The sequence below is a fragment of the Entelurus aequoreus genome, linkage group LG13, assembly GCF_033978785.1.
Source record: "Entelurus aequoreus isolate RoL-2023_Sb linkage group LG13, RoL_Eaeq_v1.1, whole genome shotgun sequence".
In the NCBI taxonomy this organism is placed as follows: Eukaryota; Metazoa; Chordata; class Actinopteri; order Syngnathiformes; family Syngnathidae; genus Entelurus; species Entelurus aequoreus.
The window spans coordinates 35,257,134-35,267,876 of NC_084743.1; the positions used below are offsets into that span (position 1 = coordinate 35,257,134).

Consider the following 10,743-nt stretch of genomic DNA (forward strand, 5'->3'; position numbering starts at 1 on the left):
GCAGCAGCCGCCAGCTGCAAACACTCACCGGCTATCTGCACACCTGAGATTGATGAGGGCGTGCCTGATAAAGGCAGGGTGGACCCAAGGATTGGCGCGGGAACTTAGTTTTCTCATGGTGTACCGTAAGCGTCAAGCTTTATGTTCTATACTTGTTTTCCTCACCGTGGCTTACTTTTCCCTTGTTTTCTCCCGTGTCCCCGCAATACCCTCTGTCGCCTGGACAGTTAGCTGTGCGTCTCACTTTTCCCTGGATCTCCTCCTGTGTTTTGGACTGCCTTCCTCGTTTCCCGACTCCTCGCTCGCCCCCGGACTCTGATGTCTCTCTCTGCCCCACGGACCCCTCGCGCCTCTTGGACCCCTTTTGCCTTGCCCTCTTTGGACTTGTCTACTTCCTCATCCAACATCACGGTAATACACAACAGCTAACTACACACATAGTCTTACACCATACACACCCTTGGATCTAGTTCACACTCCATTTCCTTAGTGTATTAAATTAGTTATGTTTGTTATTATTATAAATATTGAATATTTATATATATAATAAATATTTGTACATACTTCCCCCTGGTGTCTGTTTGCCATCACCTCCCCTTAGTAAACATAACAATGTTAACATTAAACAGTGAACTGATAATGATTGCTGTGCTGTCCAGTTGTTATATCTTGTTTTCTTACACTTCTGAGTCTCATTTGCAAGGATGCATTCATTTCAGTTTGTCCCAGATGTGTTGCGGTAGTCATGAAGTAGTCTTTGCAATTAAACTGAATGTACCAGTCTTGTCTTGTGTTAAATCCTACAATGTGTTCATACTGTAAATATTGTAAGTATTACACACCATCTGTTTAATTGTAACGTGCATCTTAGTTTTGTTTTTTCCAAGATGGCGCCGCTATATTTAGTGGCTGTTGTTGGCAAAAGCTCTGTGCTCTTGTGTCATCCTTTTTTATTCCTGATGTTTCCCTCTTGTTTCCATATGGTTTTTTTTGCCTTTTGGTTCGGGACCCTTAGGGACTGTGTGACAAGGGGTGGCACTATCGTGACTTCTGCAGTGCTTTTTTGTGAATGTTGTAATGTTAATGTGCCTTTTTGTTCAAGCAGCACCGTGACCACCACTAGGGGTTCAGGCGGGGTCCTAGGCACCGGGGCCAGCAGTCTTTTGACAACAGTAGAACTAACAGCTGTGTATGTTGTATCTGTGTGCTGGACTTCATTAAAAGTTCGAGTTGAGCATTATAAGAAGTACTTCACTCTACTACATTGGCGACGAGTATAAATCAAGACTTCAATGGCGTTGTTTGGAAATTTAACGGAGTTTGACTAAACTACGGATGATTGGCAACAGTATGCTGAACGACCGGAATTTTACTTCGTTGCTAACAAAATCACAGACGAAGGACAACAGAAGGCAATTTTCCTGAGTTCGTGTGTCGCCAAAGTATATGCAGTGTTGCGAGATTTGTGCCAGCCCGGTAAGCCGGCGGATACAGACATGACATTGACGGAGATGCTTCAGAAATTAACGGATCACTTTGCGCCAAAACCCAGTTTGATTGTGGAACGATTCAAATTTCATTCCAAATTGAGACAACAAGGTCAGTCTGTTTCTTCGTTTGTTGCGGAGCTAAGGAGGCTCACGGAACATTGCAAATTTGGAACTGCATTAGATGACATGCTTAGAGACAGACCTGTGTGTGGTATCAACGAGGATAGCATCCAACGTCGTTTGTTGTCTGAGGATGATGAAAAATTGACTCTAGCACGGGCCATTGACTTGGCCACATCGATGGAAACAGCATCCAAGGACCTGACGGACTTGCAACTAACTCGGGCAGAAGGAACGGTCCACAAAGTCCAGCTAGGAGCAGATCGGCGCGTCCCACTGAGTGGCTGTTTCCGGTGCGGTGGTAGTCATGGGCCGACAGACTGCCGGTTCATTGATGCAATTTGCCACAATTGCCACAAGAGGGGGCACTTGGCCAGAAAATGTCGCAGTGCCAGGCAGATAAGGAAACCTGAAGGACCAACATCAGGTGCAACTTACAGGTTGGGAAATGAGACCGAAAATGTAGAATGTGCACACACACTCTATAACCTGACTATGGAGGAGAACGTGGAACCATACAAAGAGCACATACAAATAAATGGACATGACATTGAATTTGAAATTGACACTGGAGCAGGCATGACGATAATTACTGAGGACACGTACCAAAAGATGGGGGGAGGAAGACTCCAACACACACATGTGAAACTATACACCTACACCAAAGACCAGGTGGGAGTGTTAGGGAAACTGCAAGTGCAAGTCAACTACAGAGGGCAGGCAAAACAATTACCATTACTGGTGGTAAAGGGAGAGGGCCCAAATCTCATGGGCAGAAATTGGTTGAAAGCAATTAAAATAGATTGGAGCACTGTATTTAGCCTGAGGTTAAGTATGCAGCAGGACTTAGATGAGCTACTCACGAGACATGAGGATGTTTTTAAGAAGGAACTGGGCATGTTAGTCGGGGCCTCAGCAAAAATCTATGTTGAGCGAGATGCCAAGCCAAGATATTTCAAAGCTCGACCACTGCCATATGCACTAAAAGACAAAGTTGAGGCTGAATTAGTAAGGCTGGAGAAGGAAGGCATTCTTGAACCCGTGAACTTTTCGGAGTGGGCCGCCCCCATTGTGCCCATCATAAAACCGGACAAAACAACTAGAATCTGTGGGGACTATAAAGTCACTGTAAACCCAGTGTCAAAATTAGATAACTACCCAATCCCGAAAACAGAGGACTTGTTAGCAGTATTAGGAGGTGGACAAAAATTTAACAAACTGGACATGTCTCAAGCCTACCAGCAATTTAGGTTAGATGAGGACTCAAAGAAGTTCACAACAATAAACACACATCGAGGACTATACCAGTACACAAGATTGCCGTATAGAGTGTCTTCGGCACCAGGCATTTTCCAGCGCACCATGGATGGTCTATTGCAAGGACTGTCTCAAGTAGTGGTGAGAGTGGACGACATCTTAGTGACAGGGAAGGATGATGCTAGCCACTTAAAAAATCTCGGAGAGGTGCTTGAAAGAATTGCAGCTGCAGGCTTTCGCTTGCAACGACAAAAATGTGTGTTCATGGCACCCGAGGTAGTGTATCTCGGTTACAAAATTAACTGCAACGGCATCCATCCAGTGGCAGATAAAGTTTAAGCCATTGTAAATGCTCCTCAGCCAACTGACCAGACACAGTTGAAATCGTTCCTTGGAATGCTAAATTACTATCACAGATTCTTGCCAAACATATCCACCATCTTGGAGCCTTTACATGAACTGTTGAGAAAGGGAAATGCGTGGAAATGGACGACGAATCAGAGTCGAGCATTCGAGGCAGCAAAAAAGTGTCTCCAATCTGATAAACTATTCATACACTTTGATGACGGAAAGCCACTTTATCTGGCCTGTGATGCTTCCCCATACGGTGTGGGGGCCGTTCTATCTCACCGTTTCCCAGATGGTTCAGAAAAGCCCATTGAATACATGTCCCGTTCACTAACAGTGGCTGAGAGGGGTTACTCTCAATTGGAAAAGGAGGCACTAGCCATCATGTTTGGCCTAAAAAAATTTCATCAATACCTTTTCGGCAAGCACTGCACCATCGTCACAGATCACAAACCGCTGCTGGGTCTTTTGGGTGAGAGCAAAAGCATTCCACAGTTGGCGGCAGCCAGAATGCAGAGGTGGGCCTTGCTTTTGGCAGCTTATGAATACACCTTAGAATACAAGGAAGGCTCCAAACATGGAACGCTGATGCCTTAAGCCGACTCCCATTGCCAGTCATGCCCAGCAGTACACCACGCGAGGAAGAGGTAATAATGCTGATGGAACACATGAATGGCACACCATTGCAAGCCAAGCAGATCCGGGACTGGACCAGACGAGATCCAATATTGTCCAGAGTGCAACAATGGCTGTTACATGGTTCCTGGCCCAAGGTATGTGCTGATCCACGAGTGAAGCCGTATATGAAAAGACAGCATGAGCTGAGTGTGGAGGATGGCTGCCTTCTGTGGGGGACAAGGGTGGTAATACCACCTCGGGGTCGGCAGGTAATGACGGAAGAGCTACATGCAGCTCATCCAGGGGTCTCAAGGATGAAATCCCTAGCCCGAAGTTACGTATGGTGGCCCAACATGGATGAGGAGTTGGAGGCAGCAGTGCGCATATGTCATACATGTCAAGCTAACCAGGCCACACGTCCAGCCGCGCCGCTGCATCCCTGGGAGTGGCCAAATCAGCCATGGATGAGACTACATTTGGATTTTTGCGGGCCCATTCTGGGAAAAATGTTTTTGATTGTCATCGATGCTTACTCCAAATGGATGGAGATCATCCTAATGCAGTCCATAACCTCCTCAATAACTATTGAGAAATTGAGAAGCATATTTGCCACTCATGGCATCCCAGCAAGTCTGGTTACAGACAATGGGCCAAGTCTGGTCAGTGCAGAGTTTGAACATTTCCTCAGAAAAAATGGCGTAAAACATGTGACAACAGCCCCATACCACCCGTCCTCAAATAGCTGTGCGGAGCGCGCTGTACGGGTCTTCAAGGAAGCCATCAAGAAGATGGGGGAGGGAAGTGTGGAAACAAAGGTGTCTAGGTTTCTCTTTAAATACAGATCAACCCCTCAGACTACAATCGGCATTACGCCTGCGGAGCTGCTAATGAACAGGAGATTGCGAACGCAGCTGGACATGGTCAGGCCAGCACTGTCAGACAAAGTGGGCTCAAACCAGGCAAAACAAAAACAAAACCATGACAAAATGGCCAGGGACCGAGTGTTCACAGACTGTGAGGCTGTATACATACGAGGATACGCGGGTCAGAAATGGATTCAGGCGAGACTCGTGGAGAGGACTGGTCCAGTGTCTTGGACAGCAAAAACTCAAGATGGCAAGCTGGTGAGAAGACATCAGGATCAGATCCGTCCACGTTATGATCAGAAGGAAACTCTTCGTGACACATCAGAGGACAGTTTTCCCGAGGATTTCCATTCAGCACCACCAGGAGCAGTTGATCAGGAACTAGTTGATCTGGAACCCGATGAACAGGAACCAGGTGATCAAGCACAGGATGCAGAAGTGGGAGTCAGGGACACCGCTCGCCAAAGGAAACCTCCATCATATCTTAAGGACTATGTTCTCATACAGACTCAGTGATTTATGGGGGTTGTGTATTACACTAAGAGGGGAGTATGAATATTTGACTGGACTATGGGTGGAGGGAATGTTGTAATGTTAATGTGCCTTTTTGTTCAGGCGGCACCGTGACCACCACTAGGGGTTCAGGCGGGGTCCTAGGCACCGGGGCCAGCAGTGTTTTGACAACAGTAGAGCTAACAGCTGTGTATGTTGTATCTGTGTGCTGGACTTCATTAAAAGTTTGAGTTGAGCATTATAAGAAGTACTTTACTTTACTACAGTGAACTTCTGGTTCTGCCTCCCGGGAGCCTTTTGGCCATGTAGACCAGCTGCTGGGGGTCTGCCACACCAGAGTCCGCTTGGAGAGACTGGTGGAGATGTGGATGAAGAGACAGGGCTGCGGAGCTGGCGCTTAGCGCTGGGATGGACAAGCTTCACAGTGTCTTGGCTGAATGAGCAGGTATCGGACACCTCGGTCTCCTTAGGTTCAATTCCCACCTTCTACCTTCCTAGTCACGTCCGTTGTGTCCTTGGGCAAGACACTTCACCCTTTGCCTCTGATGGCTGCTGGTTAGCGCCCTGCATGGCAGCTTCCGCCATCAGTGTGTGAATGTGTGTGTGAATGGGTAAATGTGGAAATACTGTCAAAGCGCTTTGAGTACCTTGAAGGTAGAAAAGCGCTATACAAGTTCAACCCATTTATCATTTATTTATTTATCCTCGCTCATCCATGCGGACTGGACACTGGCCGAGAATTAGTGGCGGCCGAGGGTGGAATCGGCTCTCTTGGTTGCTTTGTTGGGTCTGATCCTGTCTCTGGCCATGCTCCCCCCACCCCAGCAGACGATGGCGTGGAACACCACAGAGGCCACCACAGTGTATGTTTTTTATTTTTGTTGTTGTTTTACTTTTGTGGCTGTGTGTAGAAGTGGCTGGTTGCATCAGCTCTGCTCTTTTAATGTCTTTAATGTCCTTTGTGTTCTTTGATGTTTCCCTCTTACACACATGTTTATGTGCTATGGCTATGAGTTTTTTTCCCCTTAGCCTCAGTCTGGACCCCCTCTCCAGGGGCCCAGGCTTAGACTGAATTTTTTTTTTCTCACATAGGCGTAATATTCCTTTTTTTCCAAAAGACGTGTCTAGTGCATGTCATTAACCCTGCCGCCTGGGTGAGGTGGCACATTTCCCCCTCAATTTTATATAAAACTCGAGGTGGAAATAAGTGTACCCTGCGAAACAAAAAATCAGCAGACCAAAACAGACCTCGAATTTTCCACACTCTGTATAAAATCGGGAAATTTGGCGGCTTGGTGCTCTGTATAAAAACAGCTACTGACACCTCAACTTGCTGCTGAGAGTGATACAGGTTGTGTGTGTCAGAGTAATACAGGTTGTGTGTGTCAGATGAGGTAAGGAGAAAGGGGGACGATTTAAAACTAATCTCAGGCCAGTGAGGCCACACAACACAAACTGCCTCCAAAGAAATTTCACTCCTAAAATGATATTGTACGTACTTGAGGTCCACGATGTCACGGGAGGGTCTCTCTGGATTTGCCATCATCAGTATCAATCATACAGTTGCACAACAGATTTTGTATGATGAAGTGATTGATGATTTGTATCATAGAAGGCTAGAAAAGACAAGTTTTAGATTGCACTTAATACCTGTGCCAGTTGTAAACAGCGTGAAAAACACGGGTTGAAAAATCTGCTACAGTCTGAGCACTAAATTATTATTATAGACCTAGACTTAGACAAACTTTATTGATCAGTAGAAGCATTTAAGTCCCATCTTAAAACTCATTTGTATACTCTAGCCTTTAAATAGACCCCCCCCCCCTGGGGGGGTCCCCACATCTGCGGTCCCCTCCAAGGTTTCTCATTGTCATCCCATTGGCTTGAGTTTTTTCTTGCCCTGATGTGGGATCTGAGCCGAGGATGTCGTTGTGGCTTGAGCAGCCCTTTGAGACACTCGTGATTTAGGGCTATATAAGTAAACTTTGATTGATTGATTGATTGAGCCACAAGGGATATTGTTCCACTCAGTAGCTCAGTTACAAAGGATGGAGAGGATAAGGATGGAAAGGATAATGTTATTATGTTAATTATCTGATGTTTCTTTTTTGTACACAACTGGTGTGTTATCACTGCGTTATTTTATGATAACTTAGGGTATAAATCTAGCCAGGACCGCCTCTGCATGTATCCAATGACAGTCTAGTTTGGCTGCAGTTGAACAACTCACTCACTATGCTTCCCCACTGAAGTCAATGGGTGCTCAGCTTCAACACTGTTTAAAGGTCTACTGAAATGAAATTGTTTTATTTAAACGGGGATAGCAGATCCATTCTATGTGTCATACTTGATCATTTCGCGATATTGCCATATTTTTGCTGAAAGGATTTAGTAGAGAACATCGACGATAAAGTTCGCAACTTTTGGTCGCTGATAAAAAAAAGCCTTGCCTGTACCGGAAGTAGCGTGACGTCGCAGGTTGAAGGGCTCCTCACATTTCCCCATTGTTTACACCAGCAGCGAGAGTAATTCGGACCGAGAAAGCGACGATTACCCCATTAATTTGAGCGAGGATGAAAGATTCGTGGATGAGGAACGTGAGAGTGAAGGACTAGAGTGCAGTGCAGGACGTATCTTTTTTCGCTCTGACCGTAACTTAGGTAAAAGGGCTCATTGGATTCCACACTTTCTCCTTTTTATATTGTGGGTCACGGATTTGTATTTTAAACCACCTCGGATACTATATCCTCTTGAAAATGAGAGTCGAGAACGCGAAATGGACATTCACAGTGACTTTTATCTCCACGACAATACATCGGCGAAGCTCTTTAGCTACGGAGCTAACGTGATAACTTAAATGCAGATATAAACAAAAGAAAGACTGGAAGGATAGACAGAAGATCAACAATACTACTATCAGGAGACACCGAACCAAACACTGGACCTGTAACTACACGGTTCATGCTGTGCCGCCTGTCGAAGCCGAGCAATGCTGTTGCTAACGACGCCATTGAAGCTAACTTAGCTACGGGACCTCGTCAGAGCTATGATAAAAACATTAGCGCTCCACCTACGCCAGCCCTCATCTGCTCATCAACACCCGTCCTCACCTGCGTTCCAGCGATCGACGGCGCGACGAAGGACTTCACCCGATCATCGATGCGGTCGGCGGCTAGCGTCGGATAGCGCATCTGCTATCCAAGTCAAAGTCCTCCTGGTTGTGTTGCTGCAGCCAGTCGCTAATACACCGATCCCACCTTCAGCTTTCTTCTTTGCTGTCTCCATTGTTCATTAAACAAATTGCAAAAGATTCACCAACACAGATGTCCAGAATACTGTGGAATTTTGAAATGAAAACAGAGCTTTTTTGTATTTTATTCAATGGGGTACCAATACTTCCATCAACCGTTTACGTCACACGCATACGTCACCATACGTAGACGTTTTCAACCGGAAGTTTCGCGGGAAATTTAAAATTGCACTTTATAAGTTAACCCGGCCGTATTGGCATGTGTTGCAATGTTAAGATTTCATCATTGATATATAAACTATCAGACTGTGTGGTCGGTAGTAGTGGGTTTCAGTAGGCCTTTAAATAATGCACTGTGACGTTACCACAATAAATGAAAAGAAATGATAAGTAGCTGATTCCATAACAAAAGATGAAAGTATTCTACCGCAGATGTAGTCAGTAAAATGTCAACACAAATGTACACATTTGACCAGTAAAATCTTTTCCTTTTTTTTTCATTTTAGGGGACGCTGAGCTACCGTTACAGTCTTTGTGACACTTATTGATATTAACTAATAAAAATATACAGATATACAGTGATGTGATTTTTTTCCCTCATCGCCCAGCTCTACCTGTAAATGAGCGTAAAAAAATAGCTTGCTAATGTTAGCTAGACTGACCATACGTCCTCTTTTCCCCGGACATGTCCTCTTTTGCGGGGCTGTCCGGGCGGAGTTTCTTCAATGCCTCAAATGTTCAGCATTTTGAGTTAGGGTTGCGTGTATTTTCAATGTACGTTCAGGGTTAAGAAGGGGTTAAAAACAAAACAAATTGTGAAGGTGTGCACACACATCAGCATTCGTGAGGGAGGGGCAGAGACAGAGAGAGCGAGGGATTGATTGATTGATTGAAACTTTTATTAGTAGATTGCACAGTTCAGTACATATTCCGTACAATTGACCACTAAATGGTAACACCCAAATACGTTTTTCAACTTGTTTAAGTCGGGGTCCACGTTAATCAATTCATGGTAAAAGGAGTAGAGAGACGGACAAGAAACCCGGTTTGCTTTTGTTTTTTTTGTATTGTATCGATTATCGCTTTCCGCCAGTGTTTTGTTTTGTTTATATTTGCCGGGTCAAATTTCCGTCCCCGTTTATTGCATTTTTATTTTGACTCGCCAAAAGTTTTATCAATGACAACCAGTGTTGGGCTAGATACTGAAAACCAGTAACTCGTTACAATTACTAGTTATTTAATTTCAAAAGTAACTCAGTTACTAACTCAGTTACTTACATCAAAAAGTAATGCGTTACTGTGAAAAGTAACTATTTAGTTACTTATTTTTTTCTTCTTTTTTTTTAAAGCTCCCATTAATGCCTTTTTAGCCTTCATTACAATACTGTTATTGCACTGGAGAATAATACAATCAGTTGATCAACTTGACATGCATTTTTATTTTCATTTTAACATAATTAATGAAAAACAGTGCAACATAAAAAGGCATTTCTCCTTTCTTTAAACTTGGACCAATGACCATTCATAAAAAACAACTTAAAGTGCAACATAAGAAGGCACATCATCTTCCTTGAAACATAGAGAGTGAAATAAAGCCTGACATCTGGAGTGATGCTGCTGTCTTCGACACTTGGAGCCATGGATTGTACAATTCTTGTTTTCAGTGGCGGGATCATTGACACAGATGGTGAAGTTTCAGTGCTCAGTAGAGATGTAACACTTTTGAGGGGTTTAAGCACCTGGAGGACCTCCTCTGCCACTCTCACATCATCATCAGACAGGGGGATGATGTCTTTGACATTTTTCTTCAGGGTCTTGTGGGTCAATGCAGAGTATATAGCTGCCGGCTGCTCCAACATATCATAAGTGGAGTTCCACTTCGTTTGGACATCATGTATGAGCTTTATGAGTAGGCAGTTTTAGCATTTCTTGCTTTGTCTTAAGTACATGAGCAGCTGTTGTGCTAGGAAACCTCCTTCCTGATCCCATACGTCATCATCATGGCGCCGATGAAGGCTGCCTCGGTGCTCTCGTGCGCTCTGTTTTGTTTGTTTTTGTACATAAATTGTGTTTCCGGGTGCTCTTACACCCGTGAAGAGCTACTGAACATCAGATCCATCATTCCTATGGACTTGTTACCGGTCATCTTAGCGTCAGCTGCGGATTTGGTCCATTCTGTGCTCAAAAGAGGGAAACGCATCGACGAGGAAAGAGAGCGGGCGCACTTGTCCGTCTTCGTGGACGGGGATTTTGCACGCCTCTACCAGGCATCTTCCTCTCC

The 10,743-nt window shown here is 44.8% G+C and overlaps 1 pseudogene; it reads left to right on the forward strand.

Moving 5' to 3' along the window:
• The first annotated feature begins 1,676 nt into the window (after nucleotides 1-1,676).
• On the forward strand, nucleotides 1,677-5,215 carry LOC133663003 (uncharacterized protein K02A2.6-like; annotated as a pseudogene).
• The last annotated feature ends 5,528 nt before the right edge of the window (nucleotides 5,216-10,743 follow it).